Source organism: Nelusetta ayraudi, unplaced genomic scaffold, assembly GCF_046127955.1.
Source record: "Nelusetta ayraudi isolate G7.1 ecotype Tasmania unplaced genomic scaffold, CSIRO-AGI_Nayr_v1 ptg000002l, whole genome shotgun sequence".
In the NCBI taxonomy this organism is placed as follows: domain Eukaryota; kingdom Metazoa; phylum Chordata; class Actinopteri; order Tetraodontiformes; family Monacanthidae; genus Nelusetta; species Nelusetta ayraudi.
The window spans coordinates 12,160,001-12,176,020 of record NW_027466052.1 but is presented as its reverse complement, the minus strand read 5'-3'; the positions used below and the strand labels follow the sequence as shown (position 1 = coordinate 12,176,020).

Here is a 16,020-nt window from a genome sequence, read left to right as displayed (position 1 = left end):
GGAATCTTCTTGTGCAGCCAGATGAACTAAAATGAAGGCAGTTGTGTGGAAGTTTGCGTTAAATGTGTTTGCAAGAGGCCTTGTTTATATTAGTATTTGCATGTTTGTATGCGTGTTTGTGCACATTCTATGTGGGGTAAATCAGCAGTTGAAAGTTATTCTCAGGGAGGATCAAAGTTCCTACATCCTGTTGATGGGGCATCAACGAGCAGTTGCACTTTTTATCCGAACTTTTCGTGGCCGGACTTGCAGCAACAAGCGCCGCCATGACAGTGAACAGTGTGTGGCGATCACACCCGGCCGTCACTGAGTCACATGACATCATCTCAACCAATCGGAGGGTCAGCGTGCACAGGTGCACAAGGAGCCCATGTGACCGTAGTGAGCGCACGCACACTCGCAGACGGGAATATTTCCGGAGACGACGCCTTTAAAGACTCGTTGCGAATGGTGAATCGTTGCGGCGTGCTTTCCTCTCGTGGCTCAAAAGTTTCTGCGGGAAAAGCTGTTTTTTTTTTTTTCTTTTCTTTTTTTTTTTAATTTCAAACGAAAAAAAATTCCACACGGAGGTTTTCAGCAGGTGTGAAATAAGAGTCAGCGGCTATGACGCCGCGCCGGCGTTTGGATGTGTTTAGCCACACGCATGCACAGGAAAAGTGGGAAAGCCAGGACTACCAAATTGTCAGCAATACTAAAGACATCAACACAAAAATTTCAGCCATCCATCACAGCTGTCGGCTCGTTTCTGTGGCGACAGTGATTTATTCTGGGGCTGAAATCCATTTGGACCGACTCACCCCCCCCCTCCCGCCCCGCCTCCTCCCCCTCAGCAGACACCCGGCACAGAAACTCTCCCGGTGTCGGCCATTATTATTTATTTATAATTATTTGGATTTGACAAGTGTTGAATAATGGCTCCACTCACACCAGCGGGACGGCTCCTGGATGTGTTTAGCGTGAATAAAAATGTGCTACTCTGTGGAGCCTTAACAAGACATGTTTACACCTCGCCACAGACTTTAGGCTTTCATTTGGATTTAATATTGATTTTTCCGTTTTTTTTTTTTTTTTTGAGAACATGTCGGCATTGGAGCGCTCTCGTGCATTGTTCCAGAAGCTCAGGCTGAAGCTGGAGGAACATGAGCAACACCTGTCACCCCACCCGACTCTGAAGTTTAGTTTTGTCAACAGTGGCTGAACATTTTGATCCTCTAGGAAGCTGGTGATTAGGTTTCCTGCGTCAGGTTTTAAGGTGGTGGCGTGTTGCAACTGAGTGCACTGAGAGTTGCAGTAGGTGGTAAAACCTGAGCGTCGCCTGCTTTCACTGCACTCAAGTCTTCCTGCCTTTTTAAATCCAGCTTTTTCATTTTAATTACAAAGAAATTTGCAGGTTGAATGGATATTTAGTACGGCCAAATTGCTTTTAAGACTGACGTTGGAGAAAACGTGACCAACACCTGTCACCCCACCCCACCCCACCCCACCCCACCCGGTTCAACAGCGGCAGCCAGAGTTCAGTATTTTAAACAGAGGCGTAACATCTTGATCCTCTCGGAAGCTGCTGATTAAGTGTAAGTCATGGGGTTTAAGTAGGTGTTCTCGCAGCTAAGTGGAAAAGCCAAGTAGGTCTGAAAAACTCCAGCGTCACACTTTTCCTGCCTTCATCAAAACGTAGATCTCAAATGACCTTTTTTTTCTCTCTCTCTCTCTCTCTCTCTCTTGCCCCGCCAAATTAAAAATAACAGTCGCAAAGTTAAAGGCGAGTCTTCAAGTCGCACTTTTTCTCTCTGCGCCCAGGCTGCAATTATAAGTTTAAGTCAAAATATCAGGCACATTTTAATAACTATCACTAAGTGTCTTTTTATCCTCTGCAAGACGGTAAACAATAATTATAAATAAAGACTGTCACACAGTGTTGATCCAGATTCAGGGCTTCAGAGTCCCGCACAGGAAGTAGCAGGTATTCCTGCCAGCGAGCAGGACTATTTTTAAGGCAGGTGTTAGCCACGCAGGCTCTTAGCTGCCGCTGCGCTCCTGACACCAGCCTCATAAATGTAGAAACATGAATGAAATTTGATATGCAGATTGAAGTCACGCGTGTGCGTGCGCTCGCCTCCACGTATATGGCGTGTGTTTGTGGGGAAGAAGAAGAAGACGAAGAAGATGAGGAGCAGAACAGATGCCACAATGCGGCTTTTGCTCCCCGTCTGCATCTCCCCCGCCACATTTAATTTCCTCTCCTTTCTCCTCAGCCTCTTTGGTATTTTTTTTCATATGCCAGATGATAACTTGGGTTCTGCGCTGCGCTTGTAGATTTATCAGTCAACACACTGCCCCCTAATATCCCACATCTGCCAGGAAGCACACACACTTCCTTAAGCCTTTTGCTTGAGCCCTGAGCCTTGGCCCAAGCCCTCTGACTGCACCCCTGGATCGGCCTGCGCGCATGTGTGTGTGTGTGTGTGTGTGTGTGTGCGTGCGCGCGCATTTCTATTTTTTTGTGCACGGCCAGTCACTTGACTGTGCACTTGCTGCCGTCCTGCTGGCTGATGGATACTTTCTGTTGCCGCTAAATCATGATGCTGCTACTTTTGCAGACGCACGGTCCGAAGCCGTCAGCTCTTAATATGTTGTTCTCTGTCTGTGCGCCGTTATCTCCCATGCTGATCTGAGCTGGCCTGTGTTTATCTGGAGTTGCGCCGTGTAGAGAGAAGGCTTGGCTGCCCGCTCCGCTTTGGTCTGCCCCTGTGCATGTCTGGAGGGGTGAGGCCAGCGCCGAGGCTGGACGGGAGAGGTCACGCATGGCTCTGCGATATCAAAACAGTGCAAGAGAGCCTTGCTAGAATGCATCGCCGAGAAAAACACCAAGTGTTGCTCGTGCAGCGGAGGAACAATTTAAAAGCAACATGGATCCCTGGGCCCAGCGTGTAGCATCTGGTAGCATCTGATGGAAAGAAATAATATCCCAAAACAACGTCAGGCCTACAACATTAAGACTGAGCACTGAGAAAACTAGCACGTGAACAGCCAATCGCTTCCTTTAATCTTGAAAGGCCCAGTCGGAAGCCGCTAATGTTTGGAAATTACACAGCAAACAGTTTTAACGTTAATCCCGGTTTTCTGAGCTCACGTCTTTCTCGCACCAGCTGTGATGTCACGGTGAAATGACCAAACCCGGATTGGATCCACCTGCTGGCCCACCGTGGATGTGAGGTGATGCAAAATGGACCCGTTATTGCTGTAAACTTAATGCAATTCAACTCTTCATTTGTCATTGTCAGAATGTAAAATGTAAATGCTATTGCTAGCAGCTGAAGACAGCAGTTGCTTATATTTATGGATCTCAAGTAATGTGCTTTAACTGTTCCGCACTGGGCCTTTGAAGAGAAACTATCTGACGTGGTTTGAAGCATCAGTAATAGTTTGACAAAGAGCAAAGTATTTGACACATCAGTCATCCTTCGCATGTTTGCTTTTTCCATGCCAGCCAACCTTCTAATTGACACCAGTTGCGGTGCGTTAGTCATGTCTCAGTCCTGAACGCCGCCGCTAGTGCTGCTGCTGCTGCTGCTGCTGCTGCTGCTGCTGCTGCTGCTGCTGCTGCTGCTGCACAGTGATTGAACTCCAGCTGGGGTCGCGGCCTTGCCATGATAACGTGCCAAACTTAGCTCCACTCCTAAAATCCTGGATTAATGCCCGCTTTAAGAGCTTAACATGGTCACCCATTCAAACATGCACTGGATTGAGTGGGCTACCGTGGCTGGCCTGTTATCTCCCGCCGAGTTTTACAAGCACACTATACAGTATCTGCTGGGAGAGAATTTTAGCAGCGTTTCAACATGTGCTTTCACCCACTCCAGCCTGAGAGGACACGGTGGACAAAAACAACATTTACCGCCACTAAAACTTGCCGCCTGTTTCATCGATGAAAAATAGCTGAGCTCTGCCTCCTGTTTTTTTTTTTGTTTTGTTTTGTTTTTTAAACCTGAACATTGAAATTTTGCAGTACAAACTCATATTTTTAATTCAGTATAAAACAAAATTTGTACAATTTAATTTACAAAACTTTAAAAAATGCTTCTTGTTTTAATACATTTCTAATGTCGCAACACAAACCAGAGGCTTTCAGGGATTATTTCCTCTTTCTCACAAACCGCAAGGTTTTAAAAACACTCCCATGTAATTTAAATACATTGACTGAACAAAACATACATTGTATATTTACCTTATATTTATCACAAATATTAACCATTATACAACACATCAAACGCTCTGTTTCCAATACAGTTAGGAGTATCGGGGAAACACAATATGTGTGATCGCTGACATGGGACTACGCTTGTGTGTGTGTGTGTGTGTGTGTGTGTGTGTGTGTGTGTGTGTGTGTGTGTGTGTGTGTGTGTGTGTGTGTGTGTGTGTGTGTTGTCGTCGTCTTCTTCCTCCTGCAAATTCCTCCATTGGCCGCTTGCAGAGAGTGGCGTCGACTCTCCTCCTATAAGATGTCCATCTCTGCGCTGTCAGTGCTGCAGAGCCGCTGGGATTGGATGCAGCCCTGCCTGTTTACTGACAGTGTTTACTGACGCCGGAAAGGGCTGCGTCTAAATACCTGTCACTGCTGCTTTGGGCGCAATTCCTCTAACAAAAGCCGCATCCTCAGAATTTCTGAGATACGTTCGGAGGAATAAATAAATAAATAAATAAATAAATAAATAAATAACTGAAAACAACTGCACAGCCTTGTGTCATGAAATCACAGATAGTTGAGCCGATGCCTCCTAGCGATTAGTTTAATTACATTAATGTCCCTGATTTCTCAGATTCTGCCTGACATCCTTGTTGCCTCATTTGCTGTTGTTTTTATGTTTGTTCCCCCTTTCGGCTCGAGGTCCTTTCGCCCTGAATCTCTAATATCCTTTGGATAAAAATACGATGTAATCATGTTGCCCTGCCTCACGCTGGGTCTGGAGCGTGCACGTATGGCCGTTTCACATCTTATTACTGCTTATTACTGCGGTCATGTGCATAATCACTTCATGCTTTTCTCATGTGTGAGTAACTCTTGCACCCTCATCCTCGTGGGGTGTGTGTGTGTGTGTGTGTGTGTGTGTGTGTGTGTGTCAGGGAAGGCAAACCTAATTGTTTGTTTCACTCTGATGCCTTTTCTGAGACAATATTTTACTGTTAAAAAAAAAAAAATCTATTGATATCATCTCAATTTTTTATTTTTTTTGTGACATCATCTGATTTGCAAATAAATACAAATCCATTTGCCGGCACTGTGGCGCAAAGAAATGATTGGGTTGCACTGTGACAACCAGTTAAAGCGGCGCCGGCGCTGTAGTGTGCCGCAGAGCGAGCCGGGTGGCTCGTTGTGTTGTTTATTTTCACAAACAGAGCCTCTGAATTTTCAGTGGCAGTATTTCTCATTATGATGTATGGGCACAGGGAAAGACAGGAGCAATGCGATCTGTTTCCATGGCGGTGCCTGCGTGTAAGCGTAATGATGGTGGGGTTCGGTGCTATGCTGATTCCATCTTGGCTGTTCTGCAATAATTCAGCGTGGGGGTGGTTGTGGTGGGTGGAGGAGGAGGAGGAGGAGGGGGTGGGGGGTGGGGGGTGGGGGGGTAGAGGGGCGGGGTGGTGGAGAGGCACCATTTTACTCCTCCAATCCCCCTCCGCCACCACTGGAATATAATCCGCTGTCTCCTGACCTTCAAATCATGCAGCGCCGCAGTCATTTCAATTGGCCCGGCCGCCATTAGCGTGAAATGTCCTCTAGCCACTCGGCTTCTGCACATGGAAGGTTTTTTTTCTCTCTCTCTCTCTCTCTCCCCCTTCTCCCAGCGTGGTTTCTCTCCTCCACTTTGCTCCGTCCCTCCATCTCGCATTCTATTCCGCCGCCTGGCTGCGATGAAGGGTGGGAACCTCTCGCACTAAGGAAATGAGCCACCACAGGAGATGCTGTTGGTCAAAAAAGACCGGATGAAAAAACACTCACTCCATTAGGCTGAGGGCGTGGGTTTGCGTCGCGCGGTGTTTGAGGAAAAGGATTTTGAAAACAACAACAAAAAAAATGGCTTTAATAAATAACGCACACAATAGATATTTGTGTTTCGCAAGCCGCTGCCATTTTGTAGATGCCTAAGTGCACGGCTGACCTTTACGAATGACGTTTCTCTCAGGCAGGATGTCGGCCTGCAGGACACTTCTCCATTTGCCTGTTCTGCAATTTCAAATCTTCTTTAAACTGCAGTTAAAGAATTAGAATAATGGGGGGGGGCTGCATGTTGCAACTCCAATGCAAAGACACACGGTGTGTTTGCGATCACATGACCTGCATACTTCCCCTGGTCAAGTACATCACATGCGGGAGGGGCATCCAGAGCTCTCCGCACTTGAAAGATGCACCGACTGGAGGCCAAGAAATCACATGGTGGAGCTCAGCATGTATTATGTTGCTGGTAGAAAGATAGATCAATTATTGAGAGAGGACACATTTGATATGATCTGAATATTAAAAATATATCAGAGGGCAAATAAGACTCATGGCTGCCTTCAGATCTTGTGCTGGGAGATGTGTGTCAAATCTCCGGAGAGATGCTTTATTCAGGAGGGTCAAGGGGCTCTCTGACTGTTTGATATGATGCAAGAATATTTTTATTTTGTTTTTGTTGCTCATTTATAAAACAAAAAAAATAGGAGAAGTTGGCTAACAGATGTCAACCATACCCTTCAAAATTACGTCTGGTATGAGCCCGTCTTGTAATTTAGCATTCCTCCAAATTCACAATGAAAGACGAGCGTCCAATGATCCAGATTTCATCTAAACAAAACAAAAAACAAACAAACAAACAAAAAAAAAATGTCCCTGTCTCAACATTTTTGTGTTTGTCCCGTTTTCCAGAAGATGCGGTTTTCTGGTTGTGTGCCGAGTGTGTGTGGCCTCACCCTGTCACTGCTCATTATGTTTCCGGGACAATGGCAGTCTGAAATGTGCGCCTCTCTGTACATACTGCATACATGCAGTCTGATGGCCTGACAGCACTGGGAAAACACTGACCAAGGTAGAGTGGCTGAAGTGATGAGATTAGAGTAGAACAGATAACCGCACCGTCGGAAAAAAAAAGAAAAAAAAAAGAAGCTTCCCCCCTCAAGTCTATTTGTCCTGTTGGCTGCTACTACATTCGCTTTATGATTAATGACCCCGCCGGGGTGTTTTCCATAATGCTGCGACCTCAAGGTAGAATTGAAATGCATGCACTGGATGTAGAGCATCCTTATATTACGGCCCAATATACTTAGCAGCCATTACATTTGTTGGCACCGGCGAGAATGAAACAGAGAGTCTATGAGGTTCCACGTCGGCGGGGGGGAGGGGGGGGGGGGGACACTCGGAAGGAGCGGCCTTATTGGGATTGCATTAGGTTGATTGGACTGTGAAATGAATAACATTTACAATGCAGCTGTGTTAAACACTCTTGTTCTCCCCCAGCTGCAGGAGTGCATTGACAGTCAGTCGGCATCAATTAAATCTCCTGATCTGTGTATCCTGAGAGGCTGGACTTATTGTCTTCTAATAAAAGCCGGTCTGTGGCAGCAGAATGTTTCATTTCCTCTCGGAGATTGCCCTCAGTAATGCCGAGTCATTATCATAGTCCAGGAAAAGGGCTGCAACAACACAGCGTCCTGGCGCTCGCCGGCGCCCAGATTAACCTGAGGGCCATCGCTCGCGGCGCTTCTGTAGCAGCAGTCAGACCTGTTTAGTCGCACTGAGCCGCGGCCGCTTAGGCGCAGAAAGCTGCTCCCTTTATTGCTCGGATGCCTTTGTGTGTTTGGGCTTAAATGATATAATGTGCAGCGCATCGTTCCAAATATTGTTTGGCCCCTTTTTCTTTTTCTTTTTTTTTTTTTTCTTTTTTTTTTTTTTTTTTACGTTGATGCAAGTTGTTGTTGTCGTTGTTTGTTTTTTGGGGAGATAATTGGAGGCATTGTGGGTGGGTGGGGGGGGGGGGCAGGTGTCACGTGCGGCGAGATGTGTCTGTTTGCACAGATAAAAATGAAAAATGGGAGGCGGGAGGGAAGCTGCTTGTGAGGGGGGCAGACTGTCCCTGGCCATTCATTGTTGCAACCCCCCCCCCCCCCAGTCTAATTAATGGGCTGCGTTCATACACGTTATTGCGCCAGAAGGTCTGTCACACATTAATCATGTGACCCTCAGTGGCACAGTTAATGACCTTGGAGGAGTAGATCAGCTGAAGATGGCTGAAGCCGTGGAATTAAATTGTTTCTGGAAGTGGTCACGGCCACATCAGACACTTTGACAGCCACCCTGCCTCACGCGCCCCCCCCTCTCCCCCCCCCCCTCCCCACCCCTCCTGCCTGTGCATCACCCATAGGTCAGCGCAGGATGGGCAGACACCGGGGCTGAGGATTAGAGCAGGCATGGGACGGAACCAATGGAACCAACTTAAATCACTGGGTTATAACTTTATTGGCCGCCTTCCTGCACGGCCACTGGCTGCCGCTCTTCCGAACCGTCCTCAGGAGGAGCCGCTCGCGCCCACTTCCTCTGAAACTTTGTCTCGCAAAAAGTTGGGCCTTGCAGCTCAACGCCGAGCCAAGTTCTCCCAGCGTGACTGCGCAAACTGTGGTTATTTAAAAGGCCCAGCGTGTGAGGCTTAGCGGCATCTGATGGTGGGGAAGCGTATTGCAAGCGGTTCGTTTCGTCCCTGTCGTTTTTGTTCTGCTGTTCTACTTGCTCTCACATCTTCCTCATACCAGCTGTGATGTTGGCGTGATGTTGATCCACCTTCTGGAGCTACGTGGCAGCACAATGTAGCCGCTTTCCTCCAGGCGGACCCGCTCTTATGCTGACTATTATTTTATTTTATTTGTAGGGACTTTATCTAACCATGAGAATACTTTGCATTTTCACGAAATAGAATTTGCTAATGAAATATGAATAAATTCCTTAAATCAAAGTAGTTTTTAGAACGGGCAATATCAATCATGTCAGAGAATAATACGTGATGTTAACTTCAAATGCTGTTACATTATTATTTTATTTTATTATTACATAAATAGTTGTATTAAGTGAGAACAGTGCCACTGTTACTTGCAATTAATAATAATCATATAAAACAGCTAAGGTTACGAACCTTGTTTTAGTACTGATGAGCTCCATATAATACACACACTGCTGTCAACATGCAGGGCTGTCTGAGTTTTTCAAAATGATTAATATTGACTCTCTCACTTTCTACAGCAGTTTTATTATTGAAGGGAGCCATTTAGTTATTGTCTTTGTTTTCACTCCCTCTCAGTTTATTTCCACGTGAAATTAAAAACTTATTTAGCCGAAGAGCAACCACGAACCCCATCCCCACAGCCACCCTATGTATTATTAAGTGCAGCGAGAATCACTGCAGCACGTGTTCAAGGTTTAAACGACGATCACGTTATGGCTGCCACCTACTTTCCACAATCCCCACATTAAAATGTTAGCTTTCTTCTCAGTGACATTGAAATGGAGGGATTTTGTTTATCCCCGCCTTTGTTTATTTAACATTTTGCTCAGCGGGGTAGTGTTCAGATAGATTGTTTTCAAGACAGTCCCCGCAGACAGCGAGCAAACACTCTACAGCTTCATCAAACAGAACAATCTTCAACTTTCGCCTTCTGCAGTGTGCTGGGAAATGTGAGTGAGAGGAACATCATAATGGAATATGATTGAAGCCATCGTCGTCGTCACTTTCTCCCCGCCTCAGCCTTTAACAATATGCATCTGCCGCTTTTTAGAGGATTTATTTAGAAGCGTGTGTAAGTTTACCATTGCACGGTGGAGGAAACACTTTCAAACATGTGATTGTTTTTAATGAATTCACTCGAGCGCTGGATTATACATTTTTGTTTCGCACCGACTAAGAGAGCCGCTCAGAGAGTATTCCTATTTCTCCTACATATGAACTCGGGCTGAAACAAAGGGACTCTTCTGAAACAAATGTTTGTGAAATATGAGTTCAGTGCCGTATGAAAGGACTTCTGAGTTCATTTCATATTTGTGCGTAAATATGAGCCAGATTTGATGGCAGCAGCACGGTGGCGTTTTTTTTTTTTTTTTTTTTCCACCCTTCCCCATCATTTTTTAAAAATAGATTTTTGAAGTCAAATAAGTCAAAATGTGTGCGAGTCAAAAAAAAGAAAGAAAAATCCCATTCAGTGTGTGCAGCCTGCACAGTTAAAGAAAACCATGCATGTTTGTGAGTGCACTCGTGAAAACACAGAAAATCGTTCCCTCTCTCTCTCTCTCTCACACACACACACACTCACTCACTCACTCACTCACACACTCACACACACACACACACACACACAGTAAACAGAAACTAGCAGCACTCTTTCTCCCTCTTATTGCTGCCTTCCCTCCATCTCTCCTTCTACCATCTTCCCGTCTCTTGCAAGTCAAGGCTTGATTAATATTTCCCACTCTTCCGTAACCATGGCAATAAGGTCACTGCATATGATACTTAATTGAATCTTCCCCCTGCTTTTGTGTGCATCTCCTGTGTCCAGACAATAAAAATCTTCCACTGATGACTCCGGCCCCCTTTTCCTCCCCTCCGTCTTCCTTTTCATTTTGTGCCCCATGAATTTATTCATTTGTTTCTCCCGCTTCCTCTTTTTGTGTCCGTCCCCCTCTGCCGTGGCCTCCCTCTGACCTCGGCAGCCTTCACCTGTCGTCCTCTTTAAGCATTACTCTCCTCAAAGCTTCGTGCCAAACACACAATCCTGCCATTATTTTGTGTTTCTTCAGCTTTGTCGCTTGATGGCTCATAGGTTCTACCCTTGTACTGTTGACCAATATGTGGGTGGAGGCTTTGATGAAGAAGCCTCCATTTGAAAAATACAAACTATAATATATCTGCGTACTGCTCTTGTATTGTTGCAGTTCACTTTATTTCTGAAACCGGGCCCTCGATGTCATGTTTTCAGGTCGAGTGTTTTTTTTTTTGTGGCCTCCTGGCTTTGAGCCACGTTCATGTGAGTCCTCACCACATGAAAACCTGCCTTATTTGCTGAAGCTATCTAGAACGCAGCTCTTTGAAGTTGGAGTTTGTATTTGGACTAAAAGCCCGATCAAAATATTTAAATCCATGGCCATAATAGGCCTCTATTGGGTCCCATTATAACTGAGCCTCCATCACCGTAAAGATTAGCAGACAAGAGGTATAATTTCGATCTTTGGTGAAAGGTATGCCGTCCAGCTTCTCTTTCTTTGGCACTTTTTGCCCCTCCTTCATCTTTTATGTTCCTCCTCGTGCAGCATTTGCATTCTGAAACCCGTCTCAGGGACAAATTGAATTGATTTGGCACAACACTGATGACTCAAGTGGGGAAACAAAAGGCTCAGAAAGCAGGGGACCGTCAGGGCGACACGCGAGCCGCTGACACAGGGCGCACTCCAAGCAGGTGTTCTGATTAATGCCCAACAAATTGGGGTCCGCTAAGATCCGGACACAAGTGGGAGACACGTTCCCTCTTCACACAACACATGGCGGTACATATAACACACGCTGACTGGGTCTTTGTTCACGCAAGTATGGAGGGTAATCCATGACAAGAGGGGATCCAGGTTCACAGGGAGAAAACGGTGGAGTGGATAAAGAGTGGAGGGGTGAAGAGGAGGTGATGGTCTGTTTTGGAACTGCCGTTTCAAAGCAGCGCGATGGACGTGGATGCTAAATGTACACTGTCACTGTTTGATTGACCCTGATCGAGATGGGACGAATCGCCAATTTTTTTTACGATTTCCCAGAGAAGTCAGCTTCAGTTCAATAGAAATATTGAAAGCTCCGATTGTATTTTACATTTGGGATATGATGAAATAGACATTCTCTTCGCGCTGGAACAGATGTTTTTCCTGGGTGAAACAGCGGTTTTATTGAAGGGCCATGAAGTTATGACGTTCTTTCTAATAAAACACTTGGAATAATCTTCAGGCAATCGTTTCACTCAAATAAAAGGCAAAAAGACTAGTGGACAAAAAAAAAAACAGGTTGGCTGGGTAAAAAAAAAAAAATCTAAAAATAAATAAATAAATGAAGTACACATCAGACTTGACATATGCACCATAAAAAACCCATTAGCCGTTACCTACAATCTGAAGTGACAGTCTATCAATAATGTCACTCTGAAAATAGGACAGGTTTGTTGCTGTCTTTAAATCACCAGGGACTCCATGTAGCAGAAAAGCATACAGATATAGGAAATGCATTAAGGCCGGCTGTTAATGGGTGTGGTGGGAGCACTGGGACACCCAGGGGCACAGGCCCACATCGCTCACCTCTCACTGGGTCACAGGTTGGAGGCGTCCTCCTGGCCCGAAGCCAGAGACGACACACTTTATGGCTAAACCATTAAATGTTAATATCTAAATATGTGGCTTGTTTTTCTTATTGGCTTTTATCTCTTTACGGCCCGGATAATTGCTGGATTTTTGTTTCACATTCGATCTGACGCTGGAGTCATTTTGATAAACAAATAACTAAAATGCTGTCAAGTTGAATTCAGGACGCAACCTCCAATTAAACTCGACATGACCTAATCGGCAAAGATGCGGTTTGGCCACCAACCTGGACAAGGAAATGAGCTGGCACTGCACAACACTTTGCAGTGGCTGTGAGTGGCATCCAGCTGCAGGCACAGGGCAACACACCATGCATGGCAGCTGCAGCGAGATGATATCCACTGAACACAGACAACGATAAGAACACATAACAATAAGATAGTAATTAAAGCCTGATAACACACGTTGATTAAAAAATGAAACAAAATATGTTTCTTTTGGAAAGGTTAAATAAAGTTGTGTTGTGTGAAACAGCATTTTTGTGTTCATATTATTTATCCAGTAGCGCTGGTGAAGAGCAGAACAGAAAGAAACAATTCACATTAAGGCCAAGGAGAAAGACACAGGCCCTTATTAAAGTGTCTGGAGCAGTGACCTGGATTCGCAATGACTTGCAACTCACATCACCACTAAAGGCACGTCGGCAGATATTGGATATATCATATCTAGTTTATTTTTGCATTGCAGTGAGGAGGGCGGACTGGTTCTGATCTCCAATTTCGGCACTTTTTTCCTGCTTATGAGATCACGTTGAAATTGACGTTTGAGAGGACAAAGAGAGAATTCAGAGGATTTGGGTCACTTGCAACCACGTCGTCCAAACCAACCAGCAGTCCAGCCTTGTGATTGTGCAAACTGGCCACACACACACACACACACACACACACACACACACACACACACACACACACACACACACACACACACGCACATTGATGGACTGGCATTCACTCACCAGCCTCCTTCTCCCTAATGGGACATTTATGTACAATCCCACTGTGTGTTGCATGTGAATGGAGCTCTTAATGACTGGGACGTGCACGCAGGGCCTGCCATCCTTGAAAAGCCAGGAACAGGCCGTGCTTCCTTTCTGCTGCCATGGTAAAATATGGCAGCACGTGGCGCCTATAGTGTGCCCATCTGCTCCCCAGGCACGCCCACCTCCTCCCCCCCACCTCCCCCGCCCCCATCCCGCCGCCACTCCTGCCATGTGCCGCCGTAGCAGGCGGCCATTCTCGCAACAAGTGTCTGCACATTACGGCACTTGGCAGCGCCGCTCTCTTTGGCAGACGGCCTGCTAAGCTGCCCACCCCCTCCTGAGCCCAGAAAGGCTTGATTGTGCCAGGGGGAAGGCGCTCGGGGGGTAGTAGACGAAACGAGGCAGGGGAGGGGACCGAGGGGGATCTGATTTACATACCGCTGTTTAGGCGACACTCATCTGATTTTAAACAGCTCCAATGCAATTAAGGGTCATTAGCCCCTGTTTTGTTTTCCGCCGTGGCACCGTGTAGCAGCGCCTGTTGGGACACGCCTGTGGGAATGTCAGCGTTTACGGGGGTCTGTCCCCCCCCCCCACCCGCCCCCACCACCGCCCCGCCTCCCCATTCAAACCCTGCTCTGCCATTGACACAGCTTTTCCTGCCTGTGTGTGTGTGTGTGTGTCTGCGTGTGTGTAAACAAACACTTGGGCACCAGCCTGGCACTGCGAGGGAAGCCACTTTGGCAACGACCCAGCTCTGGAGCATGCAGCTGGTTCAGGAGGCAGGCGCAGGCTGCTTAGCCTAATTATCCTGATCATGACAACAGCGTCTCTCGTGTGATATAATTTGCAAATCAGCAGTATTCAATTAAATATTGGCTTAGGCATATCTTTACACAGCGGCAGCGGCTGCGTCGAAAAGCCTTCATCTCAATTTTATTATTATTATTTTTTTTTAAATCTTCCAGGTGTTTTAGTTGTACTGCCTCTTTTGCAAATCACTTTGATGTTTTTTTTTTAAACAATTCCATTGTGGAAATGCAAATGTGCCACACTGTTTAACTCAAACTAAGTTTTTTTGTTGTTGTTGTTGTTATTTTCCTATACGGATCCAGCCTATTTGATCGCCTTTCTCTCTCTGCGCGCCCAAGTGGAAATGAAATAATATGAAATAATAACGACGCCCTGAAAGCGTGGATGTGATCAAGAAGGTTATTTTAAATAAGATATAATACAGAAGAATGGCGTTGCCACAAGGTCAATCACACAGCGGTAATGAATGCCGGGATGTATTCGTCAGTATGCTTATGTGGGAGTCCTCTATTACTCACCACAGGCAGGCGGCCGCGTGTTAGACAATCCAGCTACGCGGGGGTGTGGGTGGTTGGGTGGGTGCGTGCGAGGAGGCGGTGGGGGGGCATCAAAGGCTGCAAAACGACAGGTGTGGCGTAGAATGCGAATGTTCGCATGTCCATTTGTGTGGCTCGGAGACCCTCTGCAGCTGGTATAGAAAAACACTTACTGCTAATGTAAATAGCAAGGCGGCATAAATCAGGAGGCACACGCAGCCCGGGAGAATATCGTGTAATAGTTATTGCGAAATGAAGTGGCATTGGGATCAATATCCCACTATATCTCACTCTGGCGTAATGGCACCCAGGGAAGCTGGAGGCCAAGGGAGCCCGGTCGCTCTGCCTCCACGCCGTCCTATAAATCTGCCCGGCCCGCAGCCCGCTTATTAAAGTGCATACGCAATCAGCGCCAACCCTCCAAAAATACAAGCTCACCGGCTGACCTGAAGTCAGGGGAACGGCCGCCGTTACCTTGTGTGAGACCAGAGGTCAGAGGCGGAATGAGGCTGCGGCGTCGTCCCGCAGCCGTGGCAGGGCCGCCTTTATTTTAGCGTTAATCGTCCTAACGGGGGGGGGGGGGGGGGGGGAGAGAAAGAAATGAGATGGAATCATGCTCGGCGGCTTCCGTCTGTTTCTGTAAAGCCAACACTTTGTTTGCAAAAGAATTCATTAATCTCTCTGACTCCATTTCAAAGCCCCTTTGTGCTCTCTTTGGCTCATTAGCATTAAACCCCCTCAGTGTTGTTGCTGTTTTCAGTGCGTCTCAAAATTAACTCGCAACGAGTGAAGGGAGGAGGCGTTATTATTGTCATGGTCGCGATTTCCCTTTCAGATGTAATTAATTGCGGCGCTCCAGGTTTGAATTTGTCCGACTGGCCGGCGGGGTTTGAACGCGCTGCCGCACGTCGACGTGCGCGTGCGACGATGAATCAGGCCGGTGCCTTCCTTCAAAGACGCGAGGTGACGCGTCGTCGCATATTGCAAATAAAATGTCTACGCTGTCAGTGGGGAAGTGTGAAGCGAAGGGACGTGTCTTTGAAATGGTTTGCATGTGAGTGGGCAGTGTTTTGTTTTGCTTGAGGTCCACAGACACTAATGATTGTTAAATGAGGCCTGAGATGACTGGAGAAGGACGTGTGGGTTTGTTGTCTTTCATCTCAGCTGCTGTACAAGTGTTTTGAATTGAAGAATGCAGAGGACTTATGAGGGAGGAGTTGATTTTGATTTACATGTGTGCATTTTTTTTTTTTTTTTTTTTTTCGTTTTTGTTTTCTCTCAAAGTC

The 16,020-nt window shown here is 46.4% G+C and overlaps 1 long non-coding RNA gene across 1 annotated transcript in view; it reads left to right on the top strand.

The window, feature by feature from the left end:
• The window catches only part of LOC142887878 (uncharacterized), a 95,638-nt gene that overhangs the window by 79,075 nt on the left and 543 nt on the right, over positions 1 to 16,020 (top strand). The gene's annotated exons all lie outside the window — the stretch shown is intronic.